This window comes from Furipterus horrens, unplaced genomic scaffold, assembly GCF_987537825.1.
Source record: "Furipterus horrens unplaced genomic scaffold, mFurHor1.1.pri manual_scaffold_17, whole genome shotgun sequence".
NCBI lineage: Eukaryota > Metazoa > Chordata > Mammalia > Chiroptera > Furipteridae > Furipterus > Furipterus horrens.
This window is the reverse complement of record NW_028327187.1, coordinates 110360796-110381897: the sequence shown is the minus strand read 5'-3', so window position 1 is coordinate 110381897 and position 21102 is coordinate 110360796. Positions and strand designations below refer to the sequence as shown.

Below are 21102 nucleotides of genomic sequence, written 5' to 3'. Positions count from 1 at the left end.
AGCATGTAACCGATGGTTGGGTTTGATTTGAAGGAAGATGATATCTAGAGCCATGGACCGAGTGACCAGAGGGGAGAAATGGACCAGTGTCAGGGAAACCAGTGAGAAGGCAACAGTTAACATGAGAGTTAAGGGGACCATTGAATCAACAGGGAGAGGAGGAGGAGGATTCTGAAGATTCCAGCTCCGTGTACACTCTTAACTAAGATGTAGTAGCCTTGAATGAAAATAGGATGCTCAGCTCTGGACAGGGGACTTTTGAGGTACTTGCTCCAGAAGGTAGTTGGAAATCCATCAATGTGTTATTCCCAGCCCTACTGTTGGGCATGAAGACTTCTCTCTTTCAGTTATTTCTGACTTGTTAGTGATCTTTAATATTCAAGTGACTTTTCTTATTTATTATGCAGTCGAATAATCCAGGTCTCGTGATGACTGCAGAGTTTCTACCTAAAGGACTTAAAACCTGGCTAGAACGGGGCTTCTCTGGAAGCTGTATTGCACAGGAAGCACATTGCTTAGGAAGCACATTGCTTATAACAGAATCACATACTATGGGTCTATAAAAATAGGGCAAGGAGAGAGAACAAAGTAAAATAAAATAAGTCACTGCAGAAGTGTTATCAAAACACAGTTATTTACTTCCTACATGAGTAATGTCATCCAGTGCCCAGGACTGGTCACAGAGTGAAATAAAACAAACACGATTAATGAAAATGTGTAGCTATCTACTTGTTCTCATTCAAATGGATACTTAAAAGGGTTTATTATTATAAACAGAATAATAAGCAGAATTATTATTTGTTCACTTTGGGTGGGTTTTGATAGGAGTCTGATGGAGATTTGGAGGGATTAACACTCCTCCAAGTCATCCTTTGGTGTCCCCATGATAAAGACCATCTCAATATGTCAGGCTGAACAATTTCTCTTCTGATGTCCAGATTTATCAACTTGTGGCTGCATTGCTTCTTGAAGATCCTGTTTCAACTATAGAGATTTAGCTCCTGGAGCTTTGCTTGTTTTCTACTAGGTTGGATTCTACATCTATTGAACTGTTTCTCTCATGAATCATTCACAGGATATAGCCAAAGTAATGTAACTTTGTCCCCCTTTATTAAGGCTTTTATTCCCCCTTGTCTGGGCAGAGATAACACTTGCCTTTGGATAGGCTGTGAGAAGTCATTGTATACAGTGAATTTAGATACCTTCATGGGTCTGTGATCTGCCAACTTCACTCTGTGTAATCACATAGATCTGTAACCACTACTCATGTATGAACTTTGGTGAAGTCTGCTAAAGATTACAGCAGATATTCCCATTTAGAAACTTTTACTGGCTACTGTTTTGTTTCAGGATGGATGGCGGAACCACAAATTGAGCTTAAGATGTATCTTGAAACCCTTTAGCCATGCTCCACATTTGATCAGAATCAGTCAACTCCTTTGAAAGTTATCATGAAACAAATAGGGGAGATAAAAGCAAAATGTTGAGTGGCTGAGGTGAAACAGACCCCTTGTTTTTGTTGGTTATTTGATCTCAAACCATATCCTGTCATTAGGCACATTGTCAGATTTAAGAACTAATTCCAGACTTCCATTTATATGAGGGAAACCAGTGAACACAATAGAGGGGAGGGAGAAACTCACACAATTCATTGAATTCCTTCGCACCCTCCATTTTCCTTTTCCTTGTTCTAGAGACACGTCTCCTGCATTCAGGCCCAAGGTTGTGCCTGGAATGAGGCACATAAGGACCTAGATCAGTGGGCAAACTGATCTTAGATAGCCATTGGCTTTTAGCCCTCCCATTACTAAAACAGAACATTTGATTTCCTGGTTTAAAAAAAAAGTCAAGGGGAAGAACTATCAAAGGGAAAGAAACATTAAAAAAATATTTTTTTAACCTAATAGAAACTTGCCTGGCTTTTTCATAATAAAGTTTACTTAGCAATGTTAGTTCCATTTAAATTCCTATTCATTGGGAATTTAGGGAAGACTGTAGGTCAAAACTTTCAAACTTCCAATATTTTCAGCAAACTAGAGCCCAGGTTCTTCAAAGAAGAGATGAGAGAGCCTTTATCAGGTGGTCGTTAGGAATTATTATTTTACCAGCAGAGAGCGCCTCTCTTTTTTCCTATCTGAATGTGTAGAATGTGTCTCCTTGGGAATGAAAGGCAAAGGTCTTCAAATCCAGACTATGTAGCCCTCAAGCTGGGGACCTTGCCAGCTTTGTGCTCTCAGGGAGTATAGACACAGCCAGTTAGAGAACTGTTAGGGAAGCAAATGTAAATCTCATTTACTTGCATTTGAAATAGACTACAATCTAACTTTTGGGAAAGCATAAATTCATGGTTGATCAATGAGATTCAACAACAGTTTCTTCTAGGATTGTTATTGCCCACCATTTTATTATCAAAAATTTCAAAGAGACAGCACAGTTTTTCCAAAGGACCCAGCATCACCTAACTGGAACATATAATAGAAATTTGAATCAAATGGATTCAGACACCAAATTTACTTTGTGTATTTTCCCTGAACTTTTAGATGCTTTTTATTATTGTGAAAACATGGTTGTTCATCTTGTTGAAATACACAAACATTGCCTTCTAGCACTCTAAGCACCCCGTGCTTGAAGCATGCCCTCTCCTGCTCCTCCCCCCTCCATGTTCCCACTTCCCAAGACCCCAAATTTCAGAGCTATGTTTGGTGCACCCTGTCCTTTGCTTCCCCATCTCCAAATGGGTCCTGACAGATCTCCCTTGGAAACGTCTCTCATAGCCTTCTTTGCTCCTTTTTGTTGCCACTGCTCTACTGCTCTGAATTTTGTTGAGTGTTTTTTCTCCTGTGCCAGACCCCGTGCAAAGCACTTTCTACACATAATCACACTTATTCCTCACAGCAATCCAATGAGGAAGTTCATTATTAACCCCATTTTACAGATGAGAAAATAGATCTGTATCATTTTATGCCCAAGTTGCTGTGCTATTCTCCACTGTACCCTGGAAGTGCCTAGAATCTCCCCATTTCTGGGTACTATTTATTGTGCTTTGTGTGCCTTCCTCTACTCTCTACCCATCCAAATTCTGCTCTTTTCTCCAAGCCAGCTCTGGATTTCACAGCTGGAAGTGATCTCTCCTTAAATTATAGCTCTAACTGCGTGTACCACTCCCTTGGTTACCCTCAAACACAGCCTTCCAATCATTTTTTCCCTGTGAGCATGTCTTATCTCCCAAGCTAGATTGCATCACTTCAGCTTCCTGTGTATAATAGATATGCTGTATAGATGTATTGACTGATTATTTCTCAAAAGTAACCACTGTTGTCATCACTCTTCCACACATCTCATAGTAATGACACAATAATGACATTGCATAAAAAAACTAGTCGTGCTAAGGGGGAAGTGACAGCATCCGTCTTTACTATAGTATTCCAGTGCTTCTACGTTCCAGGTTCAAGATCTGAGTGGCCATTTTTACTAAAAGTAACTACTCCTCCAGGTTTGGTTTATTTGGGGGCCTGACTTCATTTCCTTTAGATCTTCTACTTGTTCTAATTATCATGTTGGAACAAGAGCTCTTTCCTTCTGATTTTACCAGTGATGAAAGCAGCATTTCTGGCCCTCTTTTTAGAGCTTGAGATGCTGAGTTTCTGAAGGCGCATGTAATGGCAGCAATAGAGGAAACACAATCCCTGGTGTCTGACTTCAACCCAGTTTTCTGTTTTCAGCACACTCCCCTTCTGTTTTTTGTAACTGCGGCACTGGGATAAATGCTGAAGAATACAGTTAAGGTCTAAGGACTTTCACTTTGGATAATAGTTGACTAAATCATTCTGACCAATGGGTCTGTTGAAGACAACTAAAAATAATGGATAAAATATAAAGAAGCTTCAGATCCGTCAGCTTCTGTGAAGTGGAATTAATTAATGGGTTTGTGGTTAATCTGCTAGTAAGCCTTTTACTTCACTCAATATATACTTTATTTTGGGGTGGGAGCAGAAATATAGCATTAGGTTTGTTCTTGTGAGATTAAAAGAGGCGCCTGGTATCACTTAGTATCAACTGGGGTGGGGAGGTGGTGTAAAAATGCTGAGCATTCTCCAGAAGAAGGTCTGCATTGTTGAGAAATGATAAGGAGAGAGAGAGAGAGGATGAGTGATGACTATAAGCAATGGCCCTCCCTTTTCAGAGGCGCAGAGCTGTTGACAGAACAAATAATCACATCTAAAAGACTTTGAAGCTCCCCACATGGTCAGCAGACAAGGGGCCACAAGGCTTAGCCGTAAATGCTGGAATTAGTTCAGAGAGCAGAAGGAAGGACTTGCCTTTTCTTGAAGCCAAAACCATTCTGAAACCACAGAACCTCAGCCTGAGGGCTAGGCAAAAAGCTTGCTTTTGAAACCTGAGCTCCTGTTGCTATGGGGGTTTGGAGAGGGGGTTGGGGAGATTCATGTCTATTCCACTTGTACAAGCAAAACCTCCGATAATTTTGACCCCACAAAAATTACATAATCCTTTTATCACAGCAGGTTACATTTTCTAAGGGCACAGCTTTGACTTTTAACTGATTATAGGTGTATTGTTAGGACTCCAGCATCCACACTTAATGTCTGTTTGTTTCATTTCCAATGTTTTATGTATTAAGTGTCAACAATCCACACTCATGCTACCTTATGTTTAAAAATGAACTCAGGAAATCCCAAAATGAAGATATTTTTCCCCTTGGCAATTTCCCATCTTCACTGCGTGATAAAGGTTTTTGGTAACAGCCAAGCACAGCACTAGGCATACAGTGGGTCTATGGGTCTGTGGGTCTGTGGGTCTGTTATCAGTATTTTGTGTTAATCCAGGCTTTCTTCCAAGGGGTTTGCAGTGCTATTTTTTTTAACACATGATATTATGTCAAATGTGTTCTTCCTCCGGTGTCCTCTAATCATGCTTAACGACAAGACCATTATCTCTATCTTCTCTTCCCTTACTGCCCTGATAACCTTATATTCCTCTACTGTGCCTTTTGTATTTGGCATTTTTCTTCCTCCGTCTCAGGGCATGCTCTTGCCATTTCTTGCTTGGCATATTGACATGGTCTCCATGAGCCTGTCCCTCCGGTCTTCTAAAATCACACTGGTCCCAACTGATTCACCTCATGTTCCTGGTTCTTCATCATCTTGTCTCTTTGGACTTTTGCAATCTGATCTGTCAGGACTTCTCTCCTTTTACCTCCTTTACCATCCCTGAATGTACTATGCATATACCTACATCCTTTCCTTAGCCCAGGCTTTTTCCACCATCTGCAATGCTCCCCCACCTCCCCGCTTCCCCAGTGATAAAATCCTCCTTGTCTCTCATGGTTCATCTTACATGTCAATGCATAGAAACCCCACCCTGATCTCCATAAGTAGAACTCATTACTCTTTACCTTATACTTCTGGAGCCCTTTGTTTTGAGCTCAATTTCAGCATTTATTTCAGCCTGAAATAATTAACTAACTAGAAAATTAGTTATTTAATTATGTGATTGGAAACAATTAGACTGCAAGCCCTTTGAGCCCAGGGATGAGGTCTCATTTGTGTCTGGGCCTTGCTGTGACACGTAGCAAGTGGTCTGGCCTCAAGGAGAGCTCAATAAATGAACTGAGTGAATGATATCCATGTGTTGGGGTAAAGAGAGGTTAATATCCACTGCTGTAATGACAGATAAAGGGATTCATTTGTCCAAAGTTCTTTGAAGGATAAGTCAAGTCAGGGACACCATCACTTCTGTCACAATCCTCAGTGGCTGGGTGATGCCACTTCTTCAGAGATCTTGGAGTGGGGGGGTGGGGGGGGGCTGTGTGTATGCGCATCTGTGGTGAGAATTTGGGGACAGATAGATGATACCTGTGTGAGTCACTTTTTACTCTTCAGTAGCACTGCCGATAGAAATACAGTGTTAGCGACAGATTTACAGGCATATTTTGTTTTATTGTACCTGGCTTTATTGTAGTTTTTACAAATTGAAGGGTTGTGGCAACCTTGCATCAAACAAGTCTATTGGTGCCATTTTTCCCAAAGGCTCAGATGATCGTTTAGCAATAAAATATTTTTAATTAAAGAATGTACATTGCTTTTTTAGACATAATGCTATTGCACACTTAATAGACTACAATATAGTGTAAACATAAACTATTCTATGCACTGGGAAACCAAAAAAAATTGTGTGACTTGCTTTATTGTGATGTTTGCTTTACTGTGGTGGTCTGGAGCCAAACCTATAATATTTTCAAGGTATGCCTGTACTTAAATTTAAAAAGTAAAAATAAGTGATATTCATTTTAATAATATATTTTATTTGGCCTGAAATGTCCGAGCTATTACCATTTCAGAATGGAACCAATATTTTAAAATATTAGTGTTTCTCATTATTTTACTAAGTCTTCAAAATCTGGTGTGCATTGTACACTTACAGCACATCTTAATTCAAATGCTAACTTTTCATCAGAAATACTTGATCTGTGTTTAGATTTCATAAAATTTACAGTTGAAAAAGTAGATTCACATATCCAAGTACTTTCAAATGTGTTTAAAACTTTTCCAATAACTGAATTTAACAGCAGCTTTTAAATTTAAACTTAACTAATTAAAACTAAATAAAATTTTAAAATTCCATTTCTCAATAGCTACACTTTCATTTCAAATGCTCAGTGGCCACATGTGGCTAGTGTCTACTATTTTGGGACTCACAAGTCCTAGGGTACAAACATTTCTAGGTATCATTTAGCTCATTGCTCTGTTCCTACAATTTAATTTTTTTTTTAAAAGAAAAACGTGTAATGGGAGAGTTATTAGAGAACTCCTATTAGCCAGCCGTGTCACCAAGTCCTTTGTGTAACAGAGCCTGCTGGTGACTTCCTGGGGCTGCCATGAAAAGTAATGGTGCTGTTGACGAAGCACCTGAAAAACCAGGGATGAAACACCCAGTGTAATCCCCAGGCTTGTTGGCCAGGCTGCATTGTGGATTGGGGTCTGTGTCTACACAGTAGCTGCCCCCTCACAACCACACTGATCTGTGCTTCCTTCTGCAGTAAAAGTCTACACCACCATCTGACAACACATGTGTCAAATGAATGTGTCAGTTGCATGTTTTATCATCTGCAGCATAGGGATAACACTTTCAGATGCTCAAAGCTTTTATAAGATTAGAATATATTTGAAGCTTCAGTGCTTAATTACTTTTGAGTGATTAAATATGTGGAAAACATCTTTCTCAGCCAAACAGTACATTTTCCAAATCCAAAATAGTTGAATATATTTCCCACCTTCCTTCAAGTTTCCCACAAAATGACATCCCAGAGACCAATTTAAGGCTTTAGAAGGTTAGAGCAAAAATATTTTGGAACAAATAAAAATGAGGTGTGTCACCTAACCCAATATATAGCCACCCATGCCTCATGCAAAATCATTTAAGCATTCAGGAAACTGGGGTTAGGAACTTATTTCCCCAGAATTCTGTGAGGGTGAGGCATGGCCCTGTGACTGGCTCTGCTGTGAGATTTGAGCCCTAAGGAGAAACTGAAATTACTCTAGACCCTTAAGGGTTTTGAAACAGGTGCAGTCTTTCTTCTTGCCCTCCGGGAAGCGTGCTGTCCACAGTTGGATGAGTGGTTCAGCTGCAGTTCACTGAGCTCTTGGATGAAAATGGCAAATTTCTCCCCAAATGAGCTTATTATCTGCTGCTGTTGGGTGCAAGGCATCCTTCAGCTATGGCGGGAATTACAGCTTCCATCTGTTCCCTAATGTGAAAAATGTGTGCAGGCCTCTGTGCTACCAAGCTACATGAACTTTAGACATTCAGATCTGCTGACACATTTGAGTCACAGCCCTCAGAATGTCTTTTGTCAATTATTTCATTACATATCCAAATAACCATCCTGAGGGTGGTCTGGATTTGTGATCTGTAGCAGTGTGGTGCTGACACATTTCTTGCCCTTGGAACTATCTGTTTTTTGGCTTTGTTTAGGAGTCGATGATATATAAGTACTCAGTATATTTAATAACTATTACTTTTGAAGTTAGCACAGTGCTGCCAATATGAAAAATTCTTGGGCACAGTTACAGCCAAATCCACATCATTAATTCTTGGCTTCTTCCCAACGTTTCCACTCTTCCACCTTGTTCCATCATTTTGCTCAGACAAATCAAATATTGCTTTGTACTTAGAGAGCAAGTTTCATCAGAAAATTGCAAGGCCCTCTGTAAACTTTTATTTCTCTAAGTACAAATAAGTATCTTCAGAGAACCACGCATATTTAAGCGTGTTTATTCATACTAGGTTTTTTTTTTTTTTCCATTGGGCAAGAAAACTATGGCTTTCTACATGTTCACTTTGGAATATAGACATGTAAGATTCAGACTTAAATTGGGCTTGACATATTTAATAAATATCCCTTGAGTAAGTGATTAGATATAGAGGCAGGTATGCTCTTGAGAATATGAATGAGCATTAGTTTCTTCTACTAATTTTATATACTTGAACATTTTCAGAGTTAATACTGTACATTAGATGGAGAAATTATTTCAATCAATTAATAACTGTTTCTGACAGTCATCAGGAAGAGAAAATGCTGTGACTAAATTTCAAATAGGATTTAGTCATCAATTAAAAAATAGAGTCAGTTATTTAAGACTTAGTTCATGATTTGTTTGTGGTCAAGTGGTTGGTTTTTCAGTTTACATAATGCCACCAATTCATTTTCACTACATTGACCCATTCTGTACTTTATCTCACTGTGAAGTATGCCCTTGTGGCAGAGGTAGTGTTAGGTGTTCACCCAACCCCATTTTCTTTTCTACCCGGATGTGCAAACAGACTACATTTCTCCACATTCCTTGTAGTCAGATAGAACCCTGTGGATGAGTTATTACCAATGGGTTGTGAAGAGAAGTAATGGAACCCTCTTTCAGCCCTGGCCTTGAAATCTTCCTTTCTAGTCCTCCACACTCTCACTCTTCCTTTTCTTGTTACATAGGAGCAAAGAATCCTGTAGAGGACCCTAGGCCTCTGGAAGATGATCGGACAAGATAGTAGGAGTCTAGTTCCCTGAATGGCTACATGGAACAGAGCATCTCAGCTGAACTGCCTTGGGTGTGACATCAGCAAGAAATTTAACCTTGTTGTATAAAGCCAGGAAGATTTTGGGGTTGTTAGACCAGTTAGCCTACCCTAACTAATTAACTCGTATAAATGTAGTAGAGAATGAATAATCTCCTTAGACACATTCTATAAATTGCAAGGGGTCAAGGAACATGCAGAGCACATTGCTGGAAGTGAACAGAAAATGTGTAACCAGTAAGCCATGTGGCTCTCTGATCACCATGTCCAGTTCAGCCACATGGTTACTGTGATTTTCTGGTTTGAGTCAGCATTTTATCTTGGGCAGATGCAATCACGGACAGTTTCATGTAGTGACACTGATCATTTCAGTAAGTGGCTTCCCCAGAGGAGGGAGGAGAGGGTGCAGAAACCCATATAAGTTACTGAGAACTTCAGACTTTAGCTTCATTTTTTTCCCTAACCCCCAGCCATATCTGGGTTGCTCACCTCTAACCTTTCCACCGTATGGTCTTGTCACCACCCACGTGTCTTCATCAGACTTCCTACCTTACTGGCTGGTAATGTCTAGCTCTTGACCTGGAAGATTCTCCTGTATACCATATATCTTAGAGGGCAGTGACCATTTCAACTTGGCTCACTGTTGTATCTCCAGCATTTCACACAGTGCCAGTGCTTGGCACATACATGTTGTTGACTGAATGATTAAGGGAATCAATGACAATGTGACTTGGGTTATCAGGCATGAGCAATAGCTTTTAGGATCATTCATGAGCTGGTCCTCAGACCAATTAAGTGAAGCAGGCTGGAATGCTTTTTATTTCCTGCTTAGAAATGGAAAACTTAAGGAGGCAAACTGAGTTTAGCTTTGTCAATAGTGAAAACACAAATCAGTATTAGGAACAAGAACAGGATCCATTTTCACATTTCATTATATTAGCCACCATGAGTTTTTAAGAGTTGGAGCTCAATTAATTGATAGCCTGAGTCCATTAGTGAAAACATATAAGAACGAACATACAAATAGTAGTTAGAGCCAAATCACTTTGTTTATGGCCCAGGACAGATCTCGATGTTTTACTCTTTCATGCATTCATTTGCCAAACATTTATGGAGCTGCTTTCAGGGCTGATCCTGGTACTAGGTGCTGGGACAAATGATACATAAGACAGAAAAAGTGATCCAGATTTCAAGGGGATTCCAGTCAAGGGGGGAAGAGAGCAACATAAACAAGAAATTTTCAGGTGGAGATGATGTTCTGTGAAAAAAATTCAAACAGGTCAATGTAATTAAAAATGCCAGATCAGAAAGACTCCATCAGTGGTTGGGAAGGCCTCTGGGGAACAATTAGTTTTGTTATGGGCAAGCTGTGACCTGAATGACAAAAAGAAACCAGCCATGTAGAAATCCAGAAAGAGAACATTCCAGGCAAAGGGACGGACATCTTAAGATTTTATCTGGCCCTGAGACGAGAGAGTAGTCTGTCAAGAGAAGAAGGCAAAGAGTTGTTTATGGAGAGCCCTGTTTACTGTTTCCAGAGTCTGGATTTTAGCCTGTGAGCAGTGGGAGCCATGAGAAAGATTGTAAGCAGAGGAGAGAAATTAAGCTGATGTATATTTTGGGAAGAACACTTGCTGCTCTGTGGAAAAACTACTCCAACCCATTTCCCAAATGGAGGCCTGATTAGAGGGAGGGTGTGAAGTTGTCAAAGGAAACAACAAGTTTTGGAGCTCCTTGGGAGGTAGAATTTATGGTACCTGGAAATGGACTAGATATAGGGATCGAGACAGAAAGTTGTAATCTAGGGCATTCCTAGGTTTCTGGATTAGAAAGTGGTGGTGGAGGTGGGGGTGCCCTCTTGAGACAGGAAACCTTGGGGGAGGAGCAGGTGTGCATGGAAGGCTGAAGAGTTCCAGACATGGTGAATCTGAGATATCCATGTCATTGCCAACAGGGAGTGTGCAGGAGACAGGTACATATGCAGCTAGGCCAAGAGAAAAGAAGAGGACATTCTGAGTAAGCAATCAGATGTTAACAGAGAGGAAGGACACAAGGAAAGTCAGGTTCACATCAGATTTCTGAACCCCAACCTACTTGATTTTATGTGACTTTCTTTTTGCGTCACTGCCCATCTCCTTTTCAAGGTGCTAAAGAGTCATTTCTCCCTCTCCAAAGTGGTCTGCCTCAATCTTGGCTTCTCTTGGTCTCCATTTTGCTTCTTACCCATTGGCTTTTATCCTCAGAGATCTTCCCTTTCCTGTGATATGGTCTTGATACTTTCTTCATTTTTTCTTCGCAACCTTCAAATGATGGCTCATGCCCCTGAACATTACTAATAAAGGGGTGCCGCTGCAGTCTGTGTATAAGTCTGGATGTATGTCTGAGGTCTGCCATTCTCTAGCTATATATTCCACGCCTCCTTTTCCTCATCTCTAAAATGAAGGGATTGGAATGAAGAGTACTTTGAGCTTTAATTTCTCTCTTTTTTGTTGTTCTATTACAGTTGTCCCAATTTTTTCTCCATTCCTTTCCACTGCCCGCCCCCCACTCCCACAATCAATCCCCGCCCTGTTGTCCATGTCCATGGGTCATTTATACTGTAATGTTTTCTGATTCTAAGTTGTCTTAGCCATCAGGGTGAAGTGAGTGGCCTCTTCCAGAACTGGCAGTAGAAGGTGGTATAATAGCCATCGATATCTGAGAGAGAATAGCTTTTGTGATTTTGTATGTGTATATGCTGGCTTTTTAAATTTATTTACTTATTTATTTACTTTTTAATTGAATTTATTGGGGTGACATTGGTTAATAAAATTATATAGGTTTCAGGTGTACAATTCTACAACACATCATCTGTATATTGTATTATGTGTTCACCACCCCATGTTGCTTTTGTTCTTTTGTACAAGGCCCTGTGGAGGCTGGGTGGGCTGCAGCTGCTCAGTTTCAATTAAAAACATACACAACCCCCCTGCTTTGTTTCGGTTTCAAATCTTGTCTATCTGAGCACAGTCCTAAGAGTCCAGTATAGGTGTGAGGAGGTACTATTTCAGAGGCCTAATGCAACACCTCCTCTCGCTTCCCAAATTTTATACAAGGTTTGCCCAGAAGGTATCCAGCCATGTAATATGAAAAATAGAGATATTTATTGAAGAAGATAACAAGATACAAGAAATATTGTGCATAGGACAATGACACCTCAGTCCCCTTCAAAGCAGGCACCTTGGGATCTCACACAGTTCTCCCAATTGCCATCAGCTGCCCCATCCTATTTTCCTGAATCTCATCGATGGTCTGAAATCTCTTCCCTTTCAAAGGTGATTTTAGTGTTGGGAAAAGCCAGACATCACAGGGCACCAAATTTGGGCTGTAGGGAGGCTGAATCACCTGGGTGATTTGATGTTTTGCCAAAAAACTGTACATGAGATATAGTGCATGAGTGGGCACATTGTCATGATGAAGCTGCCAATCACCAGTTGCCCATAGCTGCGGCCTTCTGAGTCATCTGAATAGTTTCCGCAGAGGAATGTTCAAGCTTCATGCAAAATTTGATGCAGATTCATTGCTCTACTCACTCAGTCACTTTGAATGCAACAACCACACAGTACACATGCTCACTCAATGAAGTCTACCGACCCCCACTGACTAGTACGGTGAAGTTGTCATTGTTCATGCATGGACATTCCAGTCCTCTCTCCTTGGCTGCCAGGTTACATCGATGTTGCACAAACTGTTCTCATTATATTAACAAAGGCTGGAGTTTTTTCTGGACAGACCTCATATACGAAGAGCAGGACAGAGTTGAAAGTCTTAAAGATACAAGGAGAGAATGTACTTTGGCTTTGAAGCCATTGGCAAGCAGGTTCTAGTGCACAATTATCCATCCCTAACTGAGGGTCCTTAAATGCCAACATGTGCTTACGAACCCAGTATTTGGGCAAGCATTTCTGAGTGGCTTAAGAGTGAAAATAGGATTGTCTATAATGAAGACAGTCCAACAACTATCTGTGGTGATCCTGAAGCAAAGTTACCTCCTCCAACAAAGGCAGCTGTCAGGACCTCCAAACAAAGTCATATTCTAGAACCTCAGGCAGCTGTCATCTCATTTAAGGGTGGGACACTTCAGGCCTGAGGTAGCATTCATCCCTGCCCAGGGGCAAGCCTAAGTTCATATTCTCTGAGTGAACAAACTGTAACTAGAGATGGGCTGTGATTCCACTCAGCAGCCATGGTGGCCTAGGCAGCAAGGCCTTGAACAAGGACCCTGGCAGATGTAGGATATGATAGTTACTGCAGTACAGCTGGCCACACACATAGGACTCTGGATTCGATGAAATCTGAGAAGTCTAGGAGTCTGAGACATCAGAGATAGAAGCAAGGCACATAGGAGAGCTCCATGTGAGTTTTGATACCGGAGCAGAGGAGGACATCTCAGTGGCCTCTTTTATGCCCCCTGCCGACTGTTGTTGGCTCTCCAGGCAGGAACATGGGGATTAATGTGAGGAAGAGGTAAACACTGCTCACTAGTGTCCGTGTTCTCCTTTGTCTCCTGGGCATACCACCAGACTACATTTCCCACTATTCCTTGCGGTTAGTGGAGCCAGGCTGGACAGTGAAGCCCAGGCCCTTTCCCCGCCCTTCATGTGCATGTGTATGTGTGAGGGAGGCAGGGCTAGCGCTGAAGTAAAGCTAGGAAGTATAGCTTACTCCTGATTAAGGTGGGGACTAGGGTGCTAGGTCTTCTGAAAGGTCTTTATAGACTCCCCTCAGAGACCCATGTGAATAACTAGATGCAGACATGAGTCTTGACTGACAGGAAACTCAGGCATTATAAGTAATAGGAATAGCAAAAGTGACTTCTGCACCGGAGAATTGTCCTGGGGGCTGCTGGTAAGGTCATAGTCATATTCACCAGACAGAGCTGCCCTCATCATAAATCCTGGCCTATCAATCTGTCTGCTCACCTTTTCCCTCAGAGTGCCCTTGGGAACACAGCATACAACCTGGCTCATTCTCACCCTCCGTGCTTTTCTTTCTCATACCAATGCCCTATTCCTGCCCCTCTCTAGCTGCACCTGTGTCCATCATTATCAGTGCAATGAGCTGAATCTCCACTGCCCAATAGTTCAAGTCACCCCTGGATTTATCATTTATGTCATAGGCCTCAAACTCAAGTGCCATCACGGTTAGTCACATAGCATATATGTGGGGCAGAGCCAGTGTAACATAATAAGCAGTGGTGGAGACTGAAATACTATGTGCATTCTAAGTAAATAAAGGCATTCAAAGTAAGTTAAAAACAAGTCATCATGCTGTCCAAGCCAAACAACCCACCCCAAATTGCCTGCCCCAAGTTAAATCTTTTAGTATTCTTACATTTCGGGTGGACTGATATAAAGGCAGAAACCATAGCAATGTCTGACAATTCTATTTTATCCTCTCTTGTCCTAGTGGAGTATGGCATAAAAGCAATAATTAATACCTGATTTTTTTACTGTGAGTGATGTCTAACATACATACATAAAAGTCCTCAAATCATACAAATCAATGAATTATTAAGAAATGAACACTCCCCTGTACCCACCAGGTGAGTCAAGGCCTAGAATGTTATCACCTCCTAGAATCTCACATAAGCTCCTCTTCCTCCACAAAGGCAACCACTATCTTGATTTATAATATTATAGATTGGATTTGCCCAATTTTTAATTTCATAAAGGTGAAATTATGCAACCTGTACTCTTTGGTTTCTGGCTTTTTTTACTCAACATTGTATCAGTGAGATTCACCCACATTGTTGCATGTAGCAGTGACTTGTTTGTTCTTGTTGCTGTGTAGCATTCCACAGTGTGAAAACACCAGAATTTATCTATCCAGTATACTCTAAATTGTCATCCAGTTGTTTCTAATTTTGGACTTTTACTGACAGCCTTGCAGCATGAGAGAAAGCCCTCAGGCAGAACAACAGAGAGACCAGGGTGTCTGAGGTAGAAAACTGTCCACCACAGCTGTGGAGGACTTGAGGTGGACAGAACAGCTATGGGATGGGCCATCAACAGCATCTTCTTACCAGCCCTTCTAGAACAAAAGTTCTCCAAGTTTGGATTACAGGACTCCTATATACTCTTAAAGATTATTGAGAGCCCCAAAGAGCTTTAGTTTGTATGAATTATGTCAATGTTCATCATACTAGGGAGTAAAACTGACAAGTAAAAAAGATTTACTTGGTAATTTATCTCAAAATTAACAATAAGTACATACTCTACATTATATACATAACATCTTTACAAATAAAATAGTTTGAGGAAAAATAACTATTTTCCACGGCAACAAATGTTAGTAAAATGAGGCATTCTTTTACTTTTTTAAAAAATGAAATGATATTCAATGTTATTTATTTATTTATTTTTAGAAAGAGGAAAAGGGAGGGAGAAAAACCTCAATGTATGATTGCCTTTTGCACTCCTCCAACTGGGGACCTGGCCCACAACCCAGGCCTGTGCCCAGACTAAGAATCAAACCAGCAACACTTTGGTTCCCAGGCTGGTGCCCAATCCACTGAGCCACACCAGCCAGGGCTACTTTGATTTATTTATTTATGTATTTGTTTGTTTGTTTGTTTGTTTATTTAACAAAGCTCTTGAATAGCAGTCTGGCTTAATAGAAGACTGTTAAATTCTCATATTTGTGTCTGAATTACAGCTGGTATGGTATCACATTCCATGTAGGAGAGAATCAGAATGAAAAATGCAAAGAATGCCTTAGTATCATTATGACAATAGTTTTGACTTTGCACAGTCCTTGAAAGATTCTTAGGGACTCTCAGTGATCCCCTGACCAAAAACTGGAGAAGCACTACTCTAGAACATCCCAACCACCTTAAGTGTGGAAAACCCCAATGAACACGTACCCCCAAGTAGACCCACTCAGTGAGGAGTTTTGCTAACTTATTTTAAACCATCATGACTTAATTAACTTCTTAAATGATTAAAAAGCAATATTTTCTTTTTGACACTTTATAATACTCACTTGTAAAAACATCAATTTTAAATTTTAAACTTTGTTCATTCTAAGCCAGTAATTTCCATTAGAAATACAACGTGAGCCCTATATGTAATTTAAAAGTTTAAGTAGCCACTTTAAAAACTGAAAAAGAGGACTTCCGGCCAAGATGGAGGCCTAGACAGACACACTGGGTCTCCCTTCACAACTAAGAAGGAATACAACTACCTCAAAACTAGAGACAACCAGAAGTTCCAGAAAATCAACCTGCATGAAAGTCCAACAAACAAAGATATAAAGAAGAAATACTCATCCAGACAGCACCACAACATGGTAAAACGGGTTGCCGTGTACTGATTAATACCTAAGGCTCTACCCCTTACAACATAACAGGAGCGACAGCTCTACCTAAGAAACAGAGGCAAAGAAACACAGGAGCCTGTCAAGATGAGGAGACAGAGAAGTATGGTCCAAAAGGGGGAACAGATCAAGGTTCCAGTGGGAGAACTAAGAGATGAGGAGATAGTCAGCCAACATACAAGGAGATAGCCAACCTAACAGACACAGAATTCAGAACACTGGTGATAAAGATGCTCACAGGCCTGACAGATATGCTTGAGTACAGCAAATGTAAAAGGGAAAAAGTGAAAGCTATGCTAGGTGAAACGAAGGAAAATCCACACAAAACCAATGGTGAAGAGAAGGAAACCGGGGTTCAAATAAATGATTTGGAACATAAGGAAAAAACAACAACAACAATAGTCAGCCAGTACAGAACGAGGAAACAAGAATTGAAGAAAATGAGGAGAAGCTTAGGAACCTCTGGGACAAGTTTAAACATGCCAACATCCAAGTCATAGGGGTGGCAGAAAGAGAAGAGAAAGAGCAAGAAATGAAAGCTTACATGAAAAAATAATGAAGAAAAACTTCCCAAATTTGGCAAAGGAAATAGACACACAAGTCCAGGAAGCACAGAGAGTCCCAAACAAGCTAGACCCAAGGAGGACCACACCAAGACACATCATAATTAAAATGCCAAAGGTGAAAGATAAAGAGAGAATGTTAAAATCAGCAAGAGAAAAGAAGGGAGTTACCTACAAAGCAGTGCCTATAAGACTGTCAGCTGATTTCTCAAAAGAAACTTTGCAGGCAAGAAGGGACTGGCAAGAAGTATTCAATGGGATGAAAAGCAAGGACTTACAACCAAGATTACTCTATCCAGCAAAGCTATTATTTAGAATGGAAGGGCGGATAAGGTGCTTCCTAGACAAGGTAAAGCTAAAGGAACTCATCATCACCAAGCTATTATTATATGAAATGTTAAAGGGACTTATTTTAGAAGAAGATCAAAACTATGAACACTAAAATGACAACAAACTCACAACTATCAACAACTGAATCTAAAAAACAGAAACAAAATCCAACTAAACAAATGAGAATAGGAACAGAATCATAGGTATAGGGATCATTTAGAGGGTTATCAGCTGAAAGGGGGAAGAGGGAGAAATGGGGATACGGTGCAGGGATTAAGAAGCATAATTGGCTGGTACAAAATAGACAGGAGGAAGTTAAGTATAATATAGGAAAGGGTGAAGCCAAAGAAGTTCTATGCACAACCCATGGACATGAACTAAGGGGGTGGAATTGCTGGGGGAAAAGGGTTCCTGGGCAGAGGGGAGCAAAGGGGAAAAGAATTGGGACTACTGTAACAACGTAATAAAATATACTTAAAAAAACTGAAAAAGAAACAGGTGAAATTAATTTTATTTAATTACATATTTATTGATTATGCTAGTACAGTTCTCCCAATTTTTTCCCTCTCCACCCAGCACCCCCACTCCCTCAGACAACCCCCACACCATTGTTCATGTCCATGGGCCACACATATAAATTCTTTGGATACTCTATTTCCTATACTGTACTTTATATCCCCATGGCTATTCTGAGACTACCTATTTGTACTTCTTAATCCCCTCACCTCTTTACCCATTCCCCCACACCCTCTCCCATCTGGCAACCATCAAAATGCTCTCAGTACCCATGATTCTGTGTCTGTTCTTCTTATTTGCTTAGTTTGTTTTTTAGGTGCAGTTGTTAATAGATATGTATTTATTGCCATTTTATTATTCCTAGTTTTGATTTTCTTCTTTTTCTTATATACGTCCCTTTAACATTTCATATAATAATAGCTTGGTGATGATGCGCTCCTTTAGCTTTACCTTGTTTGGGAAGCACTTTATCCGCCCTTCCATTCTAAATGATAGGTTGCTGGATAGAGTAATCTTGGTTGTATACAGGTCCTTGCTTTTCATCACTTTGAATACTTCTTGCCAGTCCCTTCTAGCCTGCAAAGTTTCATTTGAGAAATCATCTGAGTCTTATGGGAACTCCCCTGTAGGTAACTCTACTTTTCTCTTGTTTCTTTTAAGATTCTCTCTCTATCTTTAACCTCTGGCATTTTAATTATGATGCATCTTGAAGTGGCCCTCTTTGCATCCATCTTGTTTGGGACTCTGTGCTTCCTGATCTTGAATGTCTATTGTCTTCACCAAATTAGGGAAGTTTTTTTTCATTATTTTTTCAAATAGATTTCTAATTTGTTGCTCTTTCTCTTCTTTTTATGGCACTCCTATGATGTGATTGTTGGGCTTCTTGAAGTTTTCCCACAGGCTGGTTACACTATCCTTGTTGTTGTTGTTTTTTATTCTTTTTTATTCTTGTTGTTCTGATTGGTTGTTTATTGCTTCCTTATGGTCCAAATCATTGATTTGGTTCTTGGCTTCATCTACTCTACCATTGTTTCCTTATAAATTGTCCTTTATTTCAACTAGTGTATCTTTTGTTTCTGACTGGATTTTTTTATGCTGTTGAGGTCCTCACTAAGTTCCTTGAACATCCTTATAACCAGTGTTTTGAACTCTGCATTTGATACATTGCTTATCTCCTTTTCATTTAGCTCTTTTTCTGACGTTTCAATCTGTTATTTCATTTGGGGCATGTTTCTTTGTCTCCTTGTTTTGGCAGCCTCCCTGTGTTTGTTTCTATGTATTAGGTAGAACTGCTATGACTCCCTGTCTTGGTAGTGTTGCCTAATGTAGCAGGTGTCCTGTAGGATCCAGTAGCACAGCCCCCCATCACAAAAGCTGGGTACTCAAGGGGCACCCTTTGTGTGGGCTGAGTATACCTTCCTCTTGTAGTTGAGCCTTGGTTGCTGCTGGCAGTCAATGGGAGGGATTTACCCAGGCCAGTCAGCTGCAAAGACTGTCTGTGACCACTGACCACCAACCTCAACCCTCCGTGGAGGAGCAGGGGCAGGGTGGTAGTGCTCTGACATGGTGTGTAGCTATCCATTGGGTGTGCAGGTTCTGGAGTTTCCCTGATGGTGCAGGCCAAGGTCAGCCCTCACCTATGTTTTTCCCAGGGCCACCCTGCCTGAGCTATAAAGCAATCTGAGACGGCTGGTACCTGTGCTGGGCTTGGAGATTCCCAAGCAAAACCAAGCTGTGATTCTAGGCTGGCTACTGCTAGTGCCAGGCCTGGGGCCACTTAACAAGAGGTACTGGGGCTGGGAGCTCACTGAAGCCAGCTATTGCTTGTTTGAAAGTATTTAGGAAGTTGTGAAGCATGAGCCAAGACCACCCATTCACATGGAAAAGCCACTGTTAACACCTTAGGTGGGCCCTTAAGTTGGGTAGGACAGAGTCTCAGGGGATCTCCAAGGTGGGGACTAACAGTGTTAGCCAGGTTGATGGCATCTTAGATATGGCACCCACCTGCTGGCTCTGTGGCTTTGTGGGGGAGGGTTCAGAAGAGGGATAATGGCTCTGCCCACCTTCTGTCTGGGAAAAAGCTGTCTTCCATCTCCCACCTTGATGCCAGATACTTCAGTTCAAGCCTTTCAAGCTGCTACCCTTGTGCTGGAGCTCAGAAGGAGTGAGTCTGAGTAAATTCATATATGGGTTCTTTAAGAGGAACTGCTTGGGACTCCAGACGTTTCTTCCACCAACTCAATCCCCACTGGTTTTTGCAGCCAGAAGTTAAGGGGGGGGATTATCTTACTGGCTCTGGAACCTAGGGCTGGGGGACCTGGTGTGCAGCTGGGACTTCTTGCTCCTGAGATACCCCTCCTGAATTTTTATCCATCATGAATTTTTATCCACCACACATTGATGTGGGACCAGCCCATTCTGCATCTCTGCCCCACCTACCAGTCTGGATGGGTGTGGTTTGCTTAATTCCATAGTTGTCAGACTTCCATTAAACTCTATTTCTGATGGTTCTATGTGATGGTGGTTCTATAGTTTAGTTGTAATTTTGATGTGGTTGTGTGAGGAGGTGAGCCGTGTTTACCTATGCTGCCATCTTGACTGGAAGACTGAAATTAATTTTAATAATGTATTTTATTTAACTCAATATTTAAAAAATACCCTTGCAGTATATAAAACCATCAAAAATAAAATCATATGAAAACCAAGCCACATAAAATATTAATGACATTTTATATTCTTTTTTTCATATTGCCTTCAAAATCCAGTGTGTTTTTATTTTACAGTATATTATACGTCTTAATTCATATGCTGAATTTTCATCAGAAATACTTGATCTGTTTTTAGGTTTTATAAAATTCCACAAATTTGAAAAAGTATATTTACATATTTCAGTTTTTCCAATAACTTGAATATCAATATTCAAATTAAAGTTAAATGAAACAAAAATTTGGTTCCTCATTCATACTAGTCACATTTCAAGTGCTCAATAGCCACATACAGTTAGTGTCTGCCATATTGGACAGAGCATATCTAAACTTGATCCTCTGCTTTCCTTATCCTTTGGTTCTTCAGTGCTTAGAAGACTGTTGGAAAAAGTTAATCATTTTCTGATTTTTCTAGTAAACTGGTACCACAATGTGTTTCTTCATAGTGCTGGGAGTAGGAGAATCACTCTGCAGCCACAGTTAGCAATGTCAGGTTCCCTTTCAGCGTGGCTTCCAGGACTTTATCATTAATTGTTTTCATGTAAATA

The 21102-nt window shown here is 40.6% G+C and overlaps 1 protein-coding gene across 2 annotated transcripts in view; it reads left to right on the top strand.

The window, feature by feature from the left end:
- NHS (NHS actin remodeling regulator) overlaps nucleotides 1-21102 on the top strand; it is a 371143-nt gene that overhangs the window by 230847 nt on the left and 119194 nt on the right. The window lies entirely within an intron of this gene.